At 48.7% G+C, this 20938-nt stretch overlaps 1 protein-coding gene and 1 non-coding gene across 4 annotated transcripts in view; one reads left to right on the forward strand and one right to left on the reverse strand.

Moving 5' to 3' along the window:
- The first annotated feature begins 2854 nt into the window (after nt 1–2854).
- The window catches only part of ZNF710 (zinc finger protein 710), a 72164-nt gene continuing 54080 nt past the window's right edge, over nt 2855–20938 (forward strand). Inside the window, exon 1 of one of the 3 annotated variants that reach the window (XM_070358271.1) lies at nt 2855–3414. The gene's annotated coding sequence lies outside the window, so the exon portion shown is untranslated. Of the gene's footprint in view, nt 3415–4247; nt 4390–4438; nt 4912–20938 lie in introns of those variants that run through there. The other 2 variants (XM_070358274.1, XM_070358272.1) reach the window with 2 other exon arrangements.
- Nucleotides 7675–7747, reverse strand: TRNAG-CCC (transfer RNA glycine (anticodon CCC)). Its single transcript has one exon. It is a non-coding gene; the product is annotated as a tRNA-Gly (tRNA).

The following is a 20938-nucleotide window of genomic DNA, read 5'->3' on the forward strand; positions in this document are numbered from 1 at the left end:
TATTTGCTCTTCGGGCAGGCGACATCTCCACCCATCAGGCCAGGCCTTGGTAACCACAGTTGTCACATTCTGGTCTCATTCCTGAGATGACACCCTGGCCATCCTGGTTGGATGTAGGTGATCCCCAGTCCCAGCCACCCATAAGGACACAGGGCATCTCTGAAGGAATGCTCTCTCCACAGCCAGTTCATCACAATTCAGGTATGGTGACTCACTCAAGTTTCAACCCTTAACATAAATCTCATTTTCAGCTGGTAAGAGCACCTCCAGTCACTCCCTAACACATAATGACAATGAATAAAAGCTATCATGCATTGGAGCTTATGTCCCAGATGCTGAGCTGGGCACAGGCTTTTTTAAGCCTCACAGAAACCCTGTGAGTCAGTTGTTTTTACCCCATTTCACAGATGAGAAAACTTATATTCAGAGAGGTTAATTGGCCCAGGAATATGCAGCAAGTCAACCTGGACCCTTAAACATAAAACACCACTTCTGCGGCCCATAGGTCTTCTCGGTGGTTTAGTTGCTCAGTTGTGTTCAACTTCTCAGACCCCACGGACTGAAGCCCACCAGCCTCCTTTGTTCCATGGGATTTCCCATGCAAGAATACTGGAGTGGGTTGCCATTTCCTTCTCCAGGGGATCTTCCCAACCCAGGGATCGAACCCAGATAGACCCAAGCAGTCCCCTGCATTGCAGGATTCTTTCTGATGGAGCCACCAGGGAAGCCCATAGGTCTTCTTACCCTCATCTTATAAAGATGGAAACTAAGGCTATTAACCACCCAAGTTCATGATGTGAGCAAGTGGGAGAGGCGAAAATTTTAAAATCTCCCTGCTATCCTGCCCCTCCCCAACTGGTGCTCGGACACCTGTGTGTCCCTGCTCCGCCACTGTACTCTCCACTGCTGGAGACTCCAAGAATCCAGAAGAATGCGCTCTCTTGCCTTGGCACCTTCAGACAGGCTGTGCCATCACACGAATTTACCTAGACATCTAGACACAACTTCCTCCAGGAGTCATCCCTGACTGTCTCAGTCCAAGCACCCCTTTTCTAGATGCTCCCTTGGTTCATCCTTACGTGTAACATGAGGCCCTGTGGTTGCCTGTCTTCTTGTTTCTTCCCCTGCCAGTCTAAAGCCTGAGTGACGAACACAGGCACTGATGGCTGTTAGGTCCTTAGCACCCAGCATGGAGTGGGCACAGAGCAGGTATTCAGTAAGCATGGGTTACCCGAATGCTCCACGGTCAGTGCTGTTTGTTTTATTTGGAGGAAATAATTTAGGTGCACTAAGCAGACTCTAAGATGACAGAAATGTGGCTCTCTGGACACCCCGTTAAGAGGGCAGTATGGGTGGGGATGGATGCACTGGGGTCATCCAGGGCTCAGTTGCCGTGATATTAAAAACCACGGAGTCCTCCTTGCTAAAGCAAGTCCCAGGCTACTGTTTTCTCACTCCCAGTCAGAAACAAATCATGTTCTGAGTGACTGGAGTCATTGCTCACAGCACCGGGAGCTGGTTTAGGGTGGGGTGAGGGGCAGTGGCCTTGGGGCTCCAGTGTCTAAAGGCCCAGGCCTGCGGGCTGGGGGGAGGGGTGCAGAGTGGCAGGTCCTGTGTGTGAGTGGGGGGCGGGGGGGGGAGACAATGGGGCTCAGCATCTGCTCCTCGCTGGGAGAAGGGACCCTCCAGTGAAAAGCCAGGGAGAGCAGGGAAGTGTGGGAGGAATTGATGAGGAGAAGGGGTGGAGCCAAGGAGACGCAGCCGGGAGGAAGGAAGAGAAGGGGAAGGAAGAGCGGAGGGAGGGGAGAGGATCCAGGCTCTCCTTCCTCCCGGTGACCTGGTCGGGAGCCGCAGCCTCCTCTCGCATTGTTTCCTGCGGAAACGTCGGGGGCCCATGGAGACTCACGCTTCTCCCCAGTCCCTGGCAGCAGCCCCCAGTCCAAAGGCCAGGCATCCAGCAGGTGCTCAATACTTAGTTGGGCAAAAGAGACATGTGGCCCAAGTTTGCTCTGGGAACTTTTCCCCTCCCTTCTCCCCACTGGAGAAGAAGGCAGAGCAGGTTCTTGAGAACACGCCCAGGCGCCCCATGAATAATTGACCCTTCGTGGGGTCTCTGCCGCGTTCGGTCCAAGGGCTCGGAGTGGAGAAGCGGCTGGACGTTAGAGGCCGGTCGGAAGCCGGGGGAAGGCAAAGCTGCGCCAAGGCCCGCGGCCCTGCAGGGAGGAGCTGGGGGCCCGACCCCCGCAAGACCAACGGCCACGCCTCGGCGCCCCCCAGCAGCGCGCCCTTCTGCGACGGGCGAGGCTGCGGGGGCCGGATCCCAGCGGCTCCTCCGATCCCCTTCCCCACCCCGACCCAGGCGCTCGCAATACGCCCCGCTCCCTCGAGTCTGGACGTCCAGGGCTCTGCAAACAGCTGTTCAAAGGCTTTTTACAGTTCATTGCTCTGCGGGGATGTTTGTTCCAAGCCCATCTGCCTACTTTAAAAATATGTAAGTGAAGAACACACCCAACCTTCCACCTCTGGCTGGGGAGGGGCGGGCTTGGCGGCCCCCGCCCGCACTTCGGAAGGAACCGGCAATCAGCACCCGCGGCTGCGTCCCCCCAACCCCCACCGACTCTCCTCTCGGGAGAACGTCCCATGCTTCCCACGGGGCGTCCCCTGGCCCCCTTTGTGCCAGGCAGAACCGGGCCCCCCATTTCCATGAGAGGTTCTTATGCTCCCCCTCTCCCCCGCTTCAGTTAATCTTTGTTCCCCTTTTCTGCTGAGGAGAAAAAAAAAGAGAGAGAAAGAAAAGGAGGAAAAAAGGCGTGACTTGATTCTCAAACGAAACTCCCACAGCAAACAAAACCCTTTTAGAGAAATAAGAAAGGAGGAAGAAGGAAGAAAAGAGGGAAGGGAAAAAAAGAAAGAGAGAAACCCCTCCAGGCTTTCAATTTGAGTGGGAGAGTTGAACCGAAAGAAAGAGAAAGAAAGGAAGAAAAATCCTCTCTGCGGTAGAAAGAGAAAAGAAAACTTGGGCTGACAAGAGGGGGGTGTTGGGGGTGGTGGTGGAAGGAAGTGAGAAAACAAAAGAGAGATAAAAGGGCTGCTTTTCTGTCTTTCTCTTCCTCCGCGAGCTGGGTTAGGAGGAGCTGTTTTGCATCCCTTCACGTCAGCCCTGCCTCATTCCCTTCTTCCAGGGAGGGAGAGAGAGCGAGCGAGCGAGAGAGAGAGAGAGAGAGAGGAGAGGGAGAGAGGGGGAGAGAGAGAGAGAAAGAGAGGAGCCGGAGGGAGGGCGGCAGGAGCAGGCGGCGGGCGCGCGTGGAGGCGGGCGGCGGGCGCGCAGCAGCAGCCCGGGCGGTGGGCAGCCAGGAGCCCCCCCGGCCCCGGCCCGCCACGGGCCCCAGCGCAGGAGCCGCGCCCGGACCCAGGGTGAGTGTCCCGCGCGGCCCCCGGCCCCCGGCCCCGCAGCCCCGGGCGGCGCGCCGGCGGGGGCGCGGGGGGCGCGGGGGTGGGTCGCTGCGGCCGCGGCCGACCCGCCCCCCGCCTCTCCCCGGGGACGGCGGCGCGCAGGCCCTCGCCGCGCTGCAAACATGTCGTCTTTTCCTTTCACTTCCACATTCCCTCATGCCGGAGAGCTGGAGGGAGAGAGGGAGAGCCGGGGAAAGAGGGAGAGATGGCGTCTGGAGGGAGGGAGGGGGGTGTAGAGGGGGAAGGGAAGGAGGGAGCGTGCAAGCGAAAGCGGGCGAGAGCGAGGAGAGCGCGCGAATGAGAGAGAGGAAGAGAGAGAAAGGGAGGGGAGAGAGAGAGAGAAGCAAAAATGAAAGGAAAGCGCGGCGGCGGCGGGGCGGGAGGCCCGGAGGCGGCGGCGGCGGTTCGCGGGCCCGCACGTGGGTGTCCCGGCGCCCGGTGCGCTCCCCCCGCCGCCCGCCCGGGACTCAAAGTTTCACCCCCTCGCCGCGCCGCCCCGCCCCGCCCCGCCGCTGCCCACAAACTTTATTCTCCGGGCGGGTGGGGTGGCTGCGCGTCCCCGCCGTCCGGGGTGGGGGAGGGCCGGGCGCGCCGCCTGGCTGTCGGGGGGCGCCCCCCCGGGGCCGCCGCGCGCCCCCCCAGCCCGGGGCCGGGGACCTGTTGAAGGCGCTCGCCGTCCGGCCGGGTCCCCACGGCCCTCCTTGGTCGGTCTCGGTTCCCCTTCCTCGTCGCCCACCCTTCTCCGTTTCCTCGCGGTCATTTTCCTAATTGGACAGAGCTGTGGGGTGTGATCGCTGGCGTCAGACTGGGGGGCCCCGGAGGCTGCCAGGTGGGCGCGGGGGACTTGGGGACCGACGGGACAGCCCCAGCCAGCGTGCAGAGCCCACAGATCCGGCCCTGGTGCCACCGCCCCCCTAACCACGGACTTGCTAACTAGTGCGTATCGGGTTTTTTTTTTTTTTCCAACTTGCCTTTTAAGATGACTTTTATGGTCGCTGCAACTGCTTCCCTTCAGTCTGTGCTGTAGTTTGGGAAGATTTAAGAGGCCAGGGAGGTGCTTGCGTGGGTTTTAACTAACCCGAAACGATCATTAATGTATCTCTTAGCTCTGCGAGGGATCGGGCAAGGCGTACTCGGAGCCCGGGTGCATTTTCACAGGGTCACTACGAGGTGCTGGTCCTTTCCCGGTCTGAGCGGTCCAATGAGGGACCCGCCTGGAGGCCCACCCTAGAGCTGCGGGCGGAGCGCCCTAAGTGCTAAGGGCACCGAGAACGCCTTGATTTCTGTGCAAAATGGAAACTCCCAGCCGGCGTAGACCTGGAGGGGATATAGCCAGTTACGGAGGGCGCCGGGGAAACTCACAAGATTACCCCACAGGTGTGCGGAGAGGGACTTTGAACTGTGGGGGTCACCCAGCCAACTTCGAAGCTGCTCTTTCAGTGCTGCCTTTGTACACGTGTAAGTAAAACAGTCAAAGTTCATTTCTGCCAAGCGGAGGGCCTGGAGCCTGCATCCCCGCTTTTGCCCGGAGATCTGGGGGCCTTCAAAGGACCCGCCGGGCCAGGTGGGGGAGGGGAGGTGAACCGCCCCTAATTGTCTTTAGACTTTAAGAAAAGGCATTCTTAGTGTTTGTGATCAAAGCCTTGGGCCTGTCTGGTTTTGATTTTTGAGACTTATGGTAGTCCCTTTCTCGTTTAAAGCAAATATTAGTCTCTAGAACTTTCCTGGTGGTTTTGTCAGCTGGCCCTCCAGCCACACGTCACTGTGTGCCAGGCACCTGCCAGTCTGGGAACAGGACCTCTAATTGGTCACCTGTAGCTCTAGTGGCTCTAGTGTTCCAGTAACCTGCAGGAGCCTGCCTTCTTGCTTGAGGGCACTGGAGGTACAGCTGCTCTCTTTGAGGCAGGGTGAGTTGGCCATTTGGGTCATGTTTTCCTTTCCTCCAGGCTCATCTGGTTGCCTGTATGCCCATGGAGGAGAGGCGTTGAAGTGGGAACAGAGGTTCCCGCTTCTCAGAAAAGATTTCTGGGTGAGTCCTTGACCTGTGGTGTGTGGCCATCGAGCCATTTCTTCTGAACTTGAGGCACTTCCATTCCAACCAGGCATTTTCTACCAGGGAGACTTATTTTAGGCTCTCCGTCTGGAGACAAGGAGACGGACAAGGTCTGGCATGGTTTTTGAGTTGGAGGAAGGGAGACTAATGGGCCCACCAGAGATTTTGCATACCTTCTATTTTAGGTTTGCCTTGTGGCCTAGGGATATTTCTACCAGAGTTGTGCTTGGAAATCTCAGGTTTGAAGATGGAAGGGAGTAAATAAATAAAGGAGGAGTCAGCGCATCTCAGGATGCTGTTTACAGCTTCTCTTCTGGCTGGCTCAGCCAGGAATCTGAGGGCGGGGGCTCATCTTGTTGAATTAAGGAATCTGCTGAGTCTCGTGTTAATGGTGGTCGATCTAGCCCTTAGACTACAAAACTGGAAGAGGACCTTAGAGCTTGTCTGAAAGGTAGAGACAAGAGAAAAACTTTATGCCTGAAATCACGCAGTGATTGACAGTGCCAGCACTCAAACACAGGCTTTCAGAGCCTATTTCCAGTGATCTCTCTCTCTCTTATTTATTTATTTTTTCTCTCTCTCTCTCTTTTAATATGTATTTATTTTTTGGGTTGCACCCAGTCTTAGTTGTGGCATGTGATGTCTAGTTTCCTGACCAGGGATTGAACCCAGGCCCCCTGCATTGGGAGTGTGGAGTCAGTCACTGGACCACCAGGGAAGTAAGTCCCCCAAGGGCTCTTAACACAAAGCTGCTGCCTGTATGCCTGCTGGAGTTACGCTCCATCCAAAAAATGTGGCAGTGAGAACGTGAAAACCTGAGATACGCTCATGACATAAGTAAATGAAGGACCTTATTTTCTGGTTGTGTTCCGCATACTGTTCTGGAGGATTTGACGGCCGGTGTGACTACGTGGGGAAACCGGGTGTTTCAGGGTGTTTTAACACGGACTTCTTCAAAGTCTGCCAGTTCAGCGGGGCAGCAGTTTAGTCATCGGCTTGTACCTAAGTCCCACTGAGCATTTTTTCATCTGGGATGCTTTCTTCCTGCTTTGTACCTGTGTGTGATTTATTTAGGCATGATCCGGGAGAAGAATGGGGATGGAAAGGAAAGGCCAGAGACCCAAACTGGTATCTCTTCCTGGGCTACATCTCTTACTACCTTCAGCTCATGAGGTCTTGCGTTGTTCATTGCTAATGATCACCTGTGCCTAGAACAGGGCCCGGCACATAGTGGGCCCTCCATAAATTCTTGTTGAGTAAATGTACTGGGTGTTAGGAAAGAGTTCCCTCCCAGAAGGGACCGACAAATGACAGACGGGAGGCAGAGGCAGGGAGGTAATTGATGGGAGCTGCAGAGTTTTGCTGTGAGTCAGGGCTTTGAACAAGCTCCAGACAGGTAAGGCAGGAGGGGCTGGGAAGAGCAAATCTCATGGGGTGGAGCCACTGGGTGGAGACTTGTGAAACAATAGATCTTGAATTGGACAGGTTGTGGGGAGGATAATAATAACCATAGGTCTTGGGCCAGGCTTGTGTAAGTGCTCTTTGTGTATTGTCTCCTTAAGAGTCCTCACAGGTGCTAGTTGTTGCTTGCAGGCTGAGTTGCTCAGTCGTGTCTGACTCTTGGCCACCCCATGGACCGTAGCCCACCAGGCCCCTCTGTCCATGGGATTCTCTAGGCAAGAATACTGGAGTGGATTACCATTTCCTCCTCCAGGGGATCTTCCTGACCCGGGGAATTGAACTGCTGAATTGGCAGGCAGGTTCTTTCCCATTTAGCAGATTGGAGAACTGAAGCACAGAGGAGTCAGTAACTCATTCAAGAGCACAAAGCTGGTGGTGTCTGAACTCAAGCAGACTGACTTCAGACTTGGCTGCCCTAGAATGATGATGAGTTCAGGTATTTCTGCCCATGTCAAGGAGCTGGGCATTCAGAGCTTTGGGGTTGCTAGAAAGGATAGCAACGGAAAAATTGAAAAAGAAATTGTTGGTCTGCAATGCAGTGAAGCTGGTCAGGGAAATGGCCCTCTGCTTCCTTTGCCAAGGCCCTCAAGGTGTCTGAAGACTGTAAAAGTTTTTTTTTTTTTTTTTTTTTGAAAGTATGTATTTATTTGGCTGCTTTGGGTCTTAGTTTGGCATGTGAACGCTTTCTTGCTGCTTGTGGGATCTAGTTCCCTGACCAGGGATCGAACCCTGGCCCTCTGCATTGGGGGTGCAGAGTCTTAGCCACTGAACCACCAGGGAAGTCCCCTGTAAGGGAATATTTATTTTGGGGACCTAACTATTTCCCAGGCACAGTGGCTAGTACCAGATTGGGTCTGTTTTGCGCTTGATAAAGATTTAAGAGACTTTGTTTTTTAGGTTGCTTTTCAAGTTACGTTTTAGTCCACATGTATTTGAAACTGGTGGGAATTTTAAAGCCAAAAGTGTCACCTTTGTCCATGAGGCCTCTAGAAAGTGTTTCCCACCTGCTCAAGCCTTCCCTTCCTACTCCAAATACGCTGGTCCAGGCTACTCAGCCCACAACAGCTGCCCTTAAAAAAAAATGTATTTATTGTTGGTCATGCTGGGTCTTCACTGCTACTCTGGCTTTTCTCTAGTTGCAGCAAGCAGGGACCGCTCTACAGTTGCGGTATGCAGGCTTCTTACTGTGGTGGTGTCTTCTGTTGAGGCGCACAGGCTTCAGCAGCTGTAGCACATGGGCTCAGCAGTTGTGGCTCCCGGACTCTGTAGTTACTGCGCACAGGCTTAGTTGCTCCGAGGCTTGTGGGATCTTCCCTGATCGAGGACTGAACCCGAGTCTCCTGTGTTGGCAGGCAGATTCTTTGCCACTGCGCCACCAGGGAAGTCCACAACAGCTGCCCTTTTATTGACAGTCTGCCAGTCCCATCCTCGTGGAGCTTGCAGTCTCCCTGGGAGACAGACATTAAACTAATAATTACACCAATACTCTTTAATTACAATTGTTACAAATGCTTCAAAGGAAAAAGTACAGAGACCACGGGAGCTGATAATCAAGAATGGGGGAAGGGAGGCTTTCCTGAAGAAAAGGCATTTAAACAGCCACGCAGAGGGTGGGCAAAGAGGCTTTAACCAGGTGGGACAGTCCATTAGCCTTGATGTAAGCCTTTGCTGCTCTGTATGTGGTCCAGGCAGCAGCAGCAGCATTACCTGAGAGCTTGTTAGAAAGGCAGGATCTTGGACCTGCCCCAGACCTGCTGAATCTGCATCTTAAGATTCCTGTGCGTGGTAGAGTCTAAGAAATGCTGATGGAATCAAAGTACCGAACTGGGAGGTTCCCAGCTTTGCTGCAAGTGAGTTGGGTGACCTCAGGCAAGTCACCCACCTTGAAGTGACTTGGAGGAGTAATAACAAGGCAATTAGATCATCCCACAAGTTCTTTCCCAGGTGGCTCAGTGGTCAAGAATCCGCCTGTCAGTGCAACAGACACAAGAGATGCGGGTTTGATCCCTGAGTCGGAAAGATCCCCTGGAGGAGGAAATGGCAACCCACTCCAGTATTCTTGCCTGGAGAATCCCATGGACAGAGGAGCCCGGTGGGCTACACAGAGAGTCGGGCACAACTGAGCACACATCGCATACACACACAGCTTCCTTCTGGCTTCTCAGGTCTTTGGCTTTTGTGGTGGGTGCTGTCTCCAAGCTTATGGAGGGAGAGGACCTGGGCTTACACAGCATCCACCTGTGCCATGCTCTTGGTCGGAGGGCCAGCAGTGGACACTAGTCCATGCTCTAGTCTGACTTCAGTGAACACTAAAGAGGGGCCAGACCATTCTTCGGGGAAAGATGAGAATAATTCACAAAAAACATGTGGAACTTTGTGGCACATACAATACTGTCTTTTTATTTTTAATATTTACGTATGTATGTATCTATTTATTTGACTGCACTGGGTCTTAGTTGCAGCACAAGGGGGTCTTCCCTTGTGGCATATGCACTCTTAGTTGCAGCGCGTGCGATCCAGTTCCCCTGACCAGGGATGGAACTCAGGCCCCCTGCACTGGGAGCATGGAGTCTTAACCACTGGACCACCAGGAAAGTCTTGCGAGACTGTCTTAAGGTGACCCAGGGATGAGTTGACCTGAAGCAGGAGAAAAATGGGCAGGGTCAAAGGGACTTTGAGGAAGAAGGGTGTAACATTTCTTACCCAAACTGAGGGCGGAGGGACCTGCTTCACTGCTGTGCATGTGAACATAATAACTTCAAGAACTGCCATGGTGTTTTGACCCTGAGATCCTCACATCACTGTAGAGAGAACCAGAGGGCTAGAATCAGACCTTCTTGACCTTCACAGCCGTGGTGCGGCTTCAGTTACATCTGCAGCTGTACAGAGGGTGACATTCTAGGGGTAGGGCCTATAGCTTTCACCAGCCTCAAAGGGGTCTGTACTACTACTACTACTAAGTCACTTCAGTCGTGTCCGACTCTGTGCGACCCCATAGACGGCAGCCCACCAGGCTCCCCCGTCCCTGGGATTCTCCAAGCAAGAACGCTGGAGTGGGTTGCCATTTCCTTCTCCAATGCATGAAAGTGAAAGTGAAGTCGCTCAGTCGTGTCCAACGACCCCATGGACTGCAGCCTACCAGGCTCCTCCATCCATGGGATTTTTCAGGCAAAAGTACTGGAGTGGGGTGCCATTGCCTTCTCCGAAAGTGGGGGTGGTCTATAGCCTCCCAGAACTAGGGACAAAGGGCTTTCTTGACTAATGTCTCCCAGCTCTTTTATTATGCGGCACTGGCTATGTCCCAGGCGCTATTCTCATATATGTATTAGCACTTTCCACATATGTATTAGCCCATTTAGGTTGAATACTAGGTCACACACCTAGTAAGTTTCAGGACCAGGATTGGCACCCAGGCAGTCAGGCCCCAGAGTCTCCGTGAGCAAAGCCCATCTTAGAAACAGGGCAGGTGAAACCAGGGGCTTGCTGTTTTCAGTGGGAACAGAAATTGAAATTACGGAGGCCTCCACTTTACAAGTAAGCGTCTCCCAATTGTTCATGCATAAAACTGCAAGGATTTTCCCAAGGAAACGTGTTACAAGTAGCACAGAGTTGCCAGGCTAGCCAGTGAGAGCCTGTGTCACTATTATACTCAACTCATGATAGTTTGCAAAAAAAAAAATTAGAAAACAAGACTGCTGCAGTACTTCAAGGAAAATTAAGAATTCTAGAATCCAGGGACTTCCCTGGTGGTCCAGTGGTTAAGTCTTCGCCTTCCAGTGCAGGGGATGCACGTTTAATCCCTGGTTGGAAAGCTAAGAACCCGCATGCCTTGTGGCTCAAAAAAAAAAAAAAAATCCAGAACATAAAGCAGAAGCAACATTGTAACAAACTCAATAAAGACTTTAACTAAAATGGTCAGTATAAAAAAAAAAGAAATCTTAAAAAAAATACAATTAATAATGTTTTTAAAAAATTCTAGAATTGAATAGAAGGTGCTTGAACACAGTCAAATAAGGGAAGTGAGGTGCTCGCAGGAAATTGGGGTAGATTCTGAAAGGGGGGATCAAAGAATGTTAGAGGTCAAAGTGGGGCTAAATGTATGTTGAATCAGCAGCTTCAAAAGGTGAAATAACTGGCTTTTGCTGCTGCTGCTAAGTCACTTCAGTCGTGTCTGACTCTGTGCGACCCCATAGACGGCAGCCCACCAGGCTCCGCCATCCCTGGAATTCTCCAGGCAAGAACACTGGAGTGGGTTGCCCTTTCCTTCTCCAATGCATGAAAGTGAAAAGTGAAAGTGAAGTCGCTCAGTCGTGTCCGGCTCTAGCGACCCCATGAACTGCAGCCTCCCAGGCTCCTCCGTCCATGGGATTTTCTAGGCAAAAGTACTGGAGCGGTGTGCCATTGCCTTCTCCAAACTGGCTTTTATTACCTACTAATTAATGTGTATAGCTCCCAGACCAGACCTTTCCTGCATCCCTAGTACAGAGGCCTTTTGTCTTCTCTCTTACTCATTTCTGTGCCATTTGAATATTTATCGCTATGTATTATCTTTATAATCTGTATATTTATAAATGGAGTAAAAGGACTATTAGAAGCAGGTTGATCTCTAGAGGGGGCTTTGGTTCTGTCTTCTCCCACCATCATGGTAAAGGAGTTTCTGCTATTAAATCCTGTGCTCTATCATGTGTGGGTTTTCCAGATAGCTCAGAGGGTAAAGAATCCACCTGCAATGCAGGAGACGTGAGTTTGATCCCTGGTCTGGGAAGATCCCCTGGAGAAGGAAATGGCAACCCACCACAGTATTCTTGCCTGGAGAATCCTGTGGACAGAGAAGCTACAGTCCATAGGGTCGCAAAGAGCCGGACACAACTGAGGAGACTGAGCACGCACACATCATGTGTATATTTTGGGAGAACCAAGAGGACTGTTGGAAATGTGAGGGTTTTCAGTGTAGTCAGAAGCTGAGAATAGGAGATCACATTGTGGCCCACCTGCGTTCTCTGCCTCCCAGGGTATAACAAATAGGGAATCAAAGTCAGGTAAAAATGATCACTACAGAAAACATGAATGGGGACTTCCCTGGTGGTCCAGTGGTTAAGACTTCGCCTTCCAGTGCCAGGGGTGTGTGTTCGATTCTTGGTCGGGGAGCTAAATCCTACATGCCTCGTGGCCAAAAAAACCAAAACATGAAACAGAAGTAATACTGTAATAAATCCAGTATATATTTTTAAATACTAAAGTCACCTTAAAAATAATTTTCTAAAAATTAAAGAAAGCAGGAATGTCCACCCTGCAGATTTATGTGGGAGACTAACTTCTGTGATGACTCTTAGTTCTGTATTGTTTGTCTTTTGAGTGGTACCTAAACACCATCCCCACCCCCAACTTATTCCCACTGGGGCTGCAGTGGGATGCAATTTTGAAAGGGGAAGGTTGTCCTGTACGTGTTTGGTGTAAAAAAAAAAAATCATACAAACTTTAATAATGGTTGTTTTATGTGCCATGTCAGAATGTCCTCATGAGGACACACCCAAGCTGGCCTCTCAGGCTCAGGGAGGCCTCAGAGGCTGGCAGTGCTGGTTGGTTATCCCTGCCCTGTGATGGACTGCAGCACACCAGGCTTCCTGTCTTTCACGTGCTCCCAGAGCTTGCTCAAACTCATGTCCATTGAGTTGGTAATGCCATCCAACCAGCTCATCCTCTGTTGCCCCCTTCTCCTTTTGCCTTCAATCTTTCTCAGCATCATGGTCTTTTCCAATGAGTTGGCTCTTTTCATCAGGTGCCCGAAGTAATGGAGCTTTAGCATCAGTCCTTCCAGTGAATATTCCGGGATGATTTCCTTCAGGATTGACTGGTTTGATCTCCTTGCCGTCCAAGGACCTCTCAAGAGTCTTTTCCAGCATCACAGTTGGAAAGCATCAAGTTTCTTCTTTTCCTCATTCTTTCTTCTCCATTTTTTGTTTGTTTTTTCCTCTTTATTGCTTTGGAACTTATACACTCTATTTCTGTTCTTTTGATGCATGAAGACTGTATAAGGTTTAAAGTTAGTTGGTATTGGTATCTTTTTTCCAAGCAATTCAAGGCTCTCAGGATGCTTTATGTGAAGTCACCATCGTCCCTGCTCATGTTCAGTTGTCTTGGAGTGGTTTAGCTCTGTCTTGTTTCACTGTTTAATACCACAAATTGAACCTTCTTTTCAGTGCTCTATATGGTTGGTTAACTTTTGAGTTCCACACAGTTACCATTTTGTTCACTCATATTGCTTCCCACATCTCAGGCTTTCTCTCTGAAATCAGAACATCTGTGGTGGAGGTGTTTTAATCATTAACTTCCAGTTCCTATTTGATTCGAATTTTATTTCATAGAGAGTGTTTTACTGGGTATAAAACTTTAGCTTGACAGTTATTTTATCTTAGTATTTAAAGATAGTATTCTATAGTCTTTCGGCTTTCCTTATTGATATTGAGAAGCCCAGTTATTGATTTCAGGCAATTTCTTCTCTGGTTGTTGTTTTGTTATTGTGGTGGTGGTGGTGTGTGTTCACACACATACACATGAGTATGTGGGTTTTTTTGGTTGTTGGTTTTTTTTCTTTGTTTTCAGCTTAATGTGTTTAGGGGTGGATTATATTTTGTTTGGCTAAGAATTCATTAGACTTCCTAAAACCAAAGATTAGTGACTTTTATCAGTTCTAGAAAATTTTTATCCTTTAGCTCTTTGACTGTTACCTATCATTTTCTATGATTTCTCTTTCAGAACTCTGATTAGATATGCTAGATCTGGTTCTGTCCTTTTCATCTCTTAACTTCTTTTTAATTTCAACACTTTTATAGTGTTTTCTGGGTAATTTCTTATTTGTCTTCCAGTTCACTAATTCTCTCTTCAGTTATCTCTGATTTTCTGTTCAGCCCTTCCACTGATGTATTTTTAATATCAGTATTAACTCACAAGTTTTAATATACTTTTTGTGTTTTAATCCATTGCAGTTATTTTCCTTGATGTTCATTTTTAAGTTTATAATCTGGATGAGAATTGTGTTTCTTGTTTTATCATTTTTCAAATATGTGTGACTTTTAAAAATCTCTTACTCTTTACCTGGGTTTTTATTTTATTTTGTTTTTTTCCTTTACCTGGGTTTTTAAATCCTTATTTCCTTATCATGTTGTACATACCTTTTCTTTTTTTGTATCCAGTAATTCTAGTATCTGCAGTATTTGCAGGTATGGTTCTGTTGTTTGATGGTTCTGCTCACTCCCATTCATGAAGGCTTGTTTCCTTATGTGTTTTGTGATTTTCTGTTGTGAGCTTATGTTTGTTAGAATTCCATCTGTGAGAATTCTTTAAGGTGTGGGATGAGAGTACATTCTTCCTGGGAGAATATGTGTTGCCTTCTGCCAGACACCTTAAGGTCTTACAGATAAGCCATTATTTACATTTCTTAGCTTATAGTCTGGGGACCAGAGCCCAAACCCACATGCAGGCTGGCTAATGACCGTGGATTGTCAGAGGAGCCTTTTCATCGAAAATTCTGCCCACCACTAACACTAAGCCAGATGACTTCCTACTTGACTATATACCACCAGACACCCCACCTTGTCCTATTGTTCCTATATTGCCAAATTCCTTTTCTCCGTATTTGGACAAAGGCCTAATTATGTCAGGCACAGTTGAAAACTGTACGTCTTCTGAGCCTTCCTCATGCCATCCCTTGCAAAATTAACCAGTCCTTGTACATTAATTCGCCCTTGTCACCTTACCTGTTAGGCTGTGGGGATATGTGTTCAGACCCCACACTGGACTCTGAACTTCTTAAAAGCGCAGAGCTGTGTCATTTATTTCTGGAGCCCTAGTGCCTGGCTCACTGTTGGGCAGAGTGGTTGCTTAATAGATATCTATTGATTGGATGGAATTTATGGCAAAATCAATATTTCTGTTCTTCTTGAATAGTAATAAAATCACAGGCATTAAGCATTAACCTACCCTGTGATCTTGGACAAGTCCAGTTTACCTCTTTGTTTTTTGTTTCAGTTTGTTTATTTTTTGGCTGTGCAGGGTCTTGGTTGCTGTGCATGGTCTTTCTCTACTTGGAGAGAGCAGGAGCTACTCTCTAGTTACGGTACTCGAGCTTCTCGTTGCAGTGGCTTCTCTTGCTGTGGAGCACAAGCTTTAGAGCACGTGGCTTCAGCAGTCACGGCTCCCAGGCTCTAGAGCGCAGGCTCTGTAATTGTGGCACATGGGCTTAATTGCTCTGTGGCATGTGGGATCTTCCCAGATCCGGGGTCGAACCTGTTTCTCCTGCATTAGGAGGCAGATTCTTTACCACTGAGCCACCAGGGAAGCCCAGTTTACCTCTTTGGATCTGAGTGACTGAGCTTTAAAATAAAAGGATGCTTCTGAAATCTCTACCTACTCTAAGATACTGGCATTCAGCATAACATGAATCACCACCTGGGTCACAAATGGAATGAAGGGATGGGAGGGCCTTGGAGAGAGAAAGTATGATTCTGAGAAAATGGGCATGATATGGAAGAGAAGGAAGAGAAGGGACTCAAAAATAAATTAATAAGAAAGGTGACATTTTAAAATTTGTGACTTGAGACAACCTGCTGCTGCTGCTGCTAAGTCACTTCAGTCGTGTCCGACTCTGTGCGACCCCATAGACGGCACCCCACCAGGCTCCGCCATCCCTGGGGTTCTCCAGGCAAGAACACTGGAGTGGGTTGCCATTTCCTTCTCCAATGCATGGAAGTGAAAAGTGAAAGGGAAGTCACTCAGTCATGTCTGACTCTTCACGACGCCATGGACTACAGCCTACCAGGCTCCTCCGTCCATGGGATTCTCCAGGCAAGAGTACTGGAGTGGGGTGCCATTGCCTTCTCCGTGAGGCAACCTGATGGCTACATTAAAAAAAAAAGAACACGCTATAACAAAATAAATTCAGATGGATTAGAGATGTTAGATGTTAAAAACAAACTCAGGGAAAATAATTTCCAAGTATGACTTAAAACCCAGGAGCCACAGAAGAAAAGCTGATTATACTTGACCCTACACAAGTAAATTTCTACGAGGCAAAAATCATCATAAACAGTCAAAAGAGTCTCCTACGTCTCAAAACTGGGAAAACATTTTCATGACGCATATCAGAGATAAAGCTAATTTTCTTAATATCTAAAGAGGAAATCAATAAGAAAAAGACCATCAACCAGATTTGTTTAAAAAATACTTACTTCTTTGTCTATGCAGCTCTTGGTTGTTTTGTGTGGGATCTAGTTCCCTGACCAGAGATGAAACCTGGGCCCCTGCATTAGGAGTGTGGGGTCTTAGCCACTGGATCACCAGAAAAGTCCCATTAACCCAATTGTTTAAATGGGCTAATGGACCAGTCACAGAAAAGGAAATACAAATGGTTCTTCACCATATGAAGTGTTCTTTCAGCCCACCAGTGTTAAGAGAAGTGTTAACTCTGCTATGAAGAAGTGACAGTGGGAATAGATACTCTCCGAATTATTAAAAAAGTATAAGTTGGTACAACCTGTATAGAGAGTGTTTTGACAATATTTTTTAAAATTGCACAAGCAACTCCACTTCTGAGGATTCCTCTCACAGGTATGAGTATACCTGTGAAATGATGCATTTATCAAGATAGTTTATTGCTTCATTGTTTGTAAAAAAAAAAAAAAAAAAGCAAGTGGAACAACCTTATTGTCCATCAGTAGAAAACTGTTAAATAAATTATCCTATGTCCATGCACTGAAAATTCAGTTCAGCGGTAAAAAGGAATGTGAAAGCTCCCTGTATGTGGATGTGGTTGCCGAGCCATTAAGTAAGAAAGTAAGAGACAGAATGAGTGGCTGTGTGGCATGCTGTAAGGATACCTAGGCGACTGGTAATAGTGGTTTCCCACAGCAGATGCGGACTGTTCAGCGTGTTCCTTCTTCTTTTTGAATTTTGCACTTTGTGTATATACTACCTAATTTATTTGTTTGGCCATGCCATGTGGCTTGCAGCAATTTACTTCCCTGACCAGGGATCAAACCTGTGCCCGCTGTGGCGAAAGTGCAGAGTCCTAACCACTGGTGGTGGTTGTTAAGTCACTAAATCATATCCAGCTCTTTCTGACCCCATGGACTGAAGCACATCAGGTTTCCCTGTCCTTCACCATCTCCCAGAGTTTGCTCAAACACATGTCCCTTGAGTTGGTGATGCCATTCCATCCATATCATTCTGTCACCCCCTTCTTCTACCCTCAATCTTTCACAGCATCAGGGTGTTTTCCAGTGAGTCAGTTCTTTGCATCACGTGGCCAAAGTGGTGGAGCTTTAGCATCAGTTCTTCTGATGAAAATTCAGGGTTGATTTCTTTCAGGATTGACTGGTTTGATTTCCTAGCTTATTGAACCACCAGAGAATTCCTTATGTCACCTAATTTTAAAAAAAAACAAAACATTTTTTTTCAAAGAAGGAGGTTAGAGTGGGAAGGAGGGAGGAAGAGAAGAAGGATCTCACCTTTGCTCTGCTTTTTCACATAGGCTATTTTAGTTATTCAACTCAACAGCCCCTAAGGAGGCTACCATTTTATAGACCAAGAAATTGAAGCTTGAAACTGCAATGACTTGCCCAAGTTCACAGAGAGCGCCTTGGAACCTAGCATTGAGTCCAGCTCTCACTGCAGAATCATCGAGCTCATATCTGTAGATCAGTACTTTCTTGTTTCCTTCCTTTATTTTTAACCAGCCTCTCATAGGTCAAGGACCAATGGGCTGTGCATCATGGCCTAGACAGCCCTCCTCTCCCCTGACCCCCCAGGGCAGAGTAGTGAGTATAAAGTTCCATCCTGGGAATTCCCTGGTGGTCCAGTGGTTAAGATTCCATGCTTCCAATGCAAGGAGTTCAGGTTTGATCCCTGGTCGAGGAGCTAGGATCACTCATGCAGCACGGACAAGAAAACATTTTAAAAGTAAATTTTATCGATTTCTACTCTACAACAATGCAAATCAGTCATAATTATATGTATACATCCCCTCCTTCTGTGTATCCCCTCCTTCTTCGGGGCTTCCCTGGTGGCTCAGATGGTGAAAAATCTACCTGCCAATGCAAGAGACCCGGGTTCAGTCCCTGGGTGGAGGAGATCCCCAGGAGGAGGGAATAGCACCCCACTCCAGTATTGCCTGGAAAATCCCATGGACAGAGGAACCTGGTAGGCTACAGTCCCTGGGGTCACGTCGGACAAGACTGAGCGACTATACTTTCACTTTTTCCTCCTTCTTGGGCCTCCCTCCCCCACCCCATCTCACCCCTCTAGGTTGTCACAGAGCACCAAGCTGAGCGCCTTGTGTTATGTATCAGCTTCCTACTAGCTGTCTGTTTTACCAACACATTGTAATGCAGTTATCCTCCAATTAAAAAATAAAAAAATAATTAAAAGAATAGCCATAAAAGCTTTTTTTTTTTTTTTAAATGAGGTTCCACCCTACCTCCTATAGCTGGCTGGCTGGCTGGCTCACGAGTCCTCCTGGGCAAAGCTTGGGCAGTAGGTGGTGGAGTCAGCCCAGAACCCAGCCCTCCACATCAGACACAATGAGGAGGATGAGGGATGGGCTCTGCGGTCCTACCTTTGAAGTTCCCAGCTTTTATCAGAATGTCTGGAGCTTTACGTTATTTCAAGGGAGCTTTTATTACTGTCTGTGTGAACCGGCCTCGGGTAGGTCCCAGCTGTCAGGTGCCAAGGGAGCGCTTCCTGGTGCCTTCATTTTGTTTTACAGCGGGGAAGTTTTCAGGGCTAATGGTACCCGGAACGTGGAACATTCTGGAAGCACAACTTTTCCTATCTTTACACAGGTGCGATTGGATGGGATCTCTTTAATTAAAAGGGAGGGGAGGTGGTTTTTTGATTTGGGGTTTTGGGTTTTGTCTGGCAGAAAACACCTGTGCTGTTTTCAAAGTGGGGTGTTGACTGCTTCCTCTTCGCTGAAGAGAAATTCTCTACGGAGAACAAAGCTAAAGGTGTTGGTCGTATATAATACGAGGCTGTCATCTGTAGGCTACAGCTTCACCTGGGGGGAGAATTTGATGTCTTTAAGAGACATACAATCATCCAGCACCAGCTACCCTCATGGGCAGCACCGTATTGATTATCCAAGTTGGAATCATCATTTGTGAAGGAAGAGGCAGGGTCCACTGGGGCTGAGGAATGTTCGTGGCGGTCTTTGGAACCCGTGGGCTGGAGCTGGCATGTCCAGCGCCTGGTCACCGTGCTACTCGGCATCTTTACCAAGGATGCGTCCTAGTGGTTCACGCTGTCTGTTTTTGTTTGTTAGACCAGAGGAAGTGGAAGCACCTTGAGCATTACAGAGTGGTACCCACATTAAGTTTGCTCTGGGCTGTTTGCTGAATGCATGCATGGATAGGAGGCACCCCATAAACTTTTCCCCAGAGGACAGATTTTGATCTTTGAGATAGATTTTAAAGCTTTCAATCAGAAAGAGGAATGGAGAAATTCAGACAGCTCCCACTGCTCCTCAAGTTTTCCTGATGCTTGAATAATTAAGTCCATGGCAGTGAGCTTTTTCCTTTCTTGGGCTCTGGCTCATCTTACACACAGGCCAACTTCTGCAACTGGTGCACGTGGTCCTCTCATGCCTTCCCGACAGTTCCCGATTGTGTCCTAGCTCATCATCTGGAAAATTTCTGTGTAACATCAGCTCAGTTTTTTTTTTTTTTTTTTTAAGTATTTTTATTGTCTGTCTATTTATTTGGCCTCACTGTGTGGCACGTGAGATCTTAGTTCCCTGAGCAAGGATGGAACCTGTACCCCGAGTATTGGGAGTGTGGAGTCTTAACCACTGGACCATCAGGGAAGTTCCCAGCTAAGTTCTTTTGCTTCAGCTGCAGAGCTTGTCAGAATTTCTCCCAAGAGCCTCTTTGGGGGCTTCTGTATCTTGGTTGTAAAAATGTGTTCCCTATGGCCAAGTAGATGAACAAATGTCACTCAGCTCAGTAACTGGCCATTTGTTTTTGTTTGTTTTTTTAATATTTATTTGACTGTGTTGGGTCTTAGCTGCGGCACGTGGCATCTTTCGTTGTAGCACATGCTCAGTAGTTGTGGTAAAGGCTTAGTTACTCCAGGCATGTGAGATCTTAGTTCCCTGCTTCTGCTGCTGCTAAGTCACTTCAGTCGTGTCTGACTCTGTGTGACCCCATAGACAGCAGCCCACCAGGCTCCCCCGTCCCTGGGATTCTCCAGGCAAGAGCACTGGAGTGGGTACCAGGGACCAAACCCACATCCCCTGCATTGCAAGGCAGTTTCTTAACCACTGAACCCCCAGGGAAGTCTCAGAATGGCCATTTTGTAATTCCCCGCTTTGAATTCACTATCGAAGGAGGTGGTCATTGTTCTTTCCTTGATCAAGGACGAAAGGAACACTCGTGTTGTTCTTCTCACACATCAGCCTGTCTGCCTGCTCTCATCCCCACCCCCTGTTCTCTCCATGGCCGTCACTCTACGGACAGAAAAGTTGGGTCCTGACTTAACTCCCTGCTCTTGACTTGCCTTCCCTGCTCTCACTTGGGCTTTTTGGAGGATTTGGTTTTATTTTTTTAAAGATTTATTTATGGCTGCCCGGGTTTTCTCTAGTGGCCTGGGGGCCACTCTCTAGTCGCGGTACGTGGGCTTCTCATTGTAGGGGTTTCCCTTGTTGTGGAGCACAGACTTCAGTAGTTTTGGAGCTTGGGCTCAATAGTTGTGGCACACGGGCTTAGTTGCTCTGTGGCATGTGGGGTCCTCCTGGACCAGGGATCGAACCTGTGTCCCCTACATTTGCAGGTAGATTCTTATCCACTGAGCCATCAGGGGAGCCTTCTGGAGGATTTTAATTCCTCTTCAGTGGAAAACACCTCTTAGTCCTTAAAAATATTCTTAGGTGGTTTTAAGTGTCTGTCCAGTTTTGTTTTGTTCTAATCCAGTTCAGGTTCC

This window comes from Bos mutus, chromosome 21 (genome assembly GCF_027580195.1).
Source record: "Bos mutus isolate GX-2022 chromosome 21, NWIPB_WYAK_1.1, whole genome shotgun sequence".
In the NCBI taxonomy this organism is placed as follows: domain Eukaryota; kingdom Metazoa; phylum Chordata; class Mammalia; order Artiodactyla; family Bovidae; genus Bos; species Bos mutus.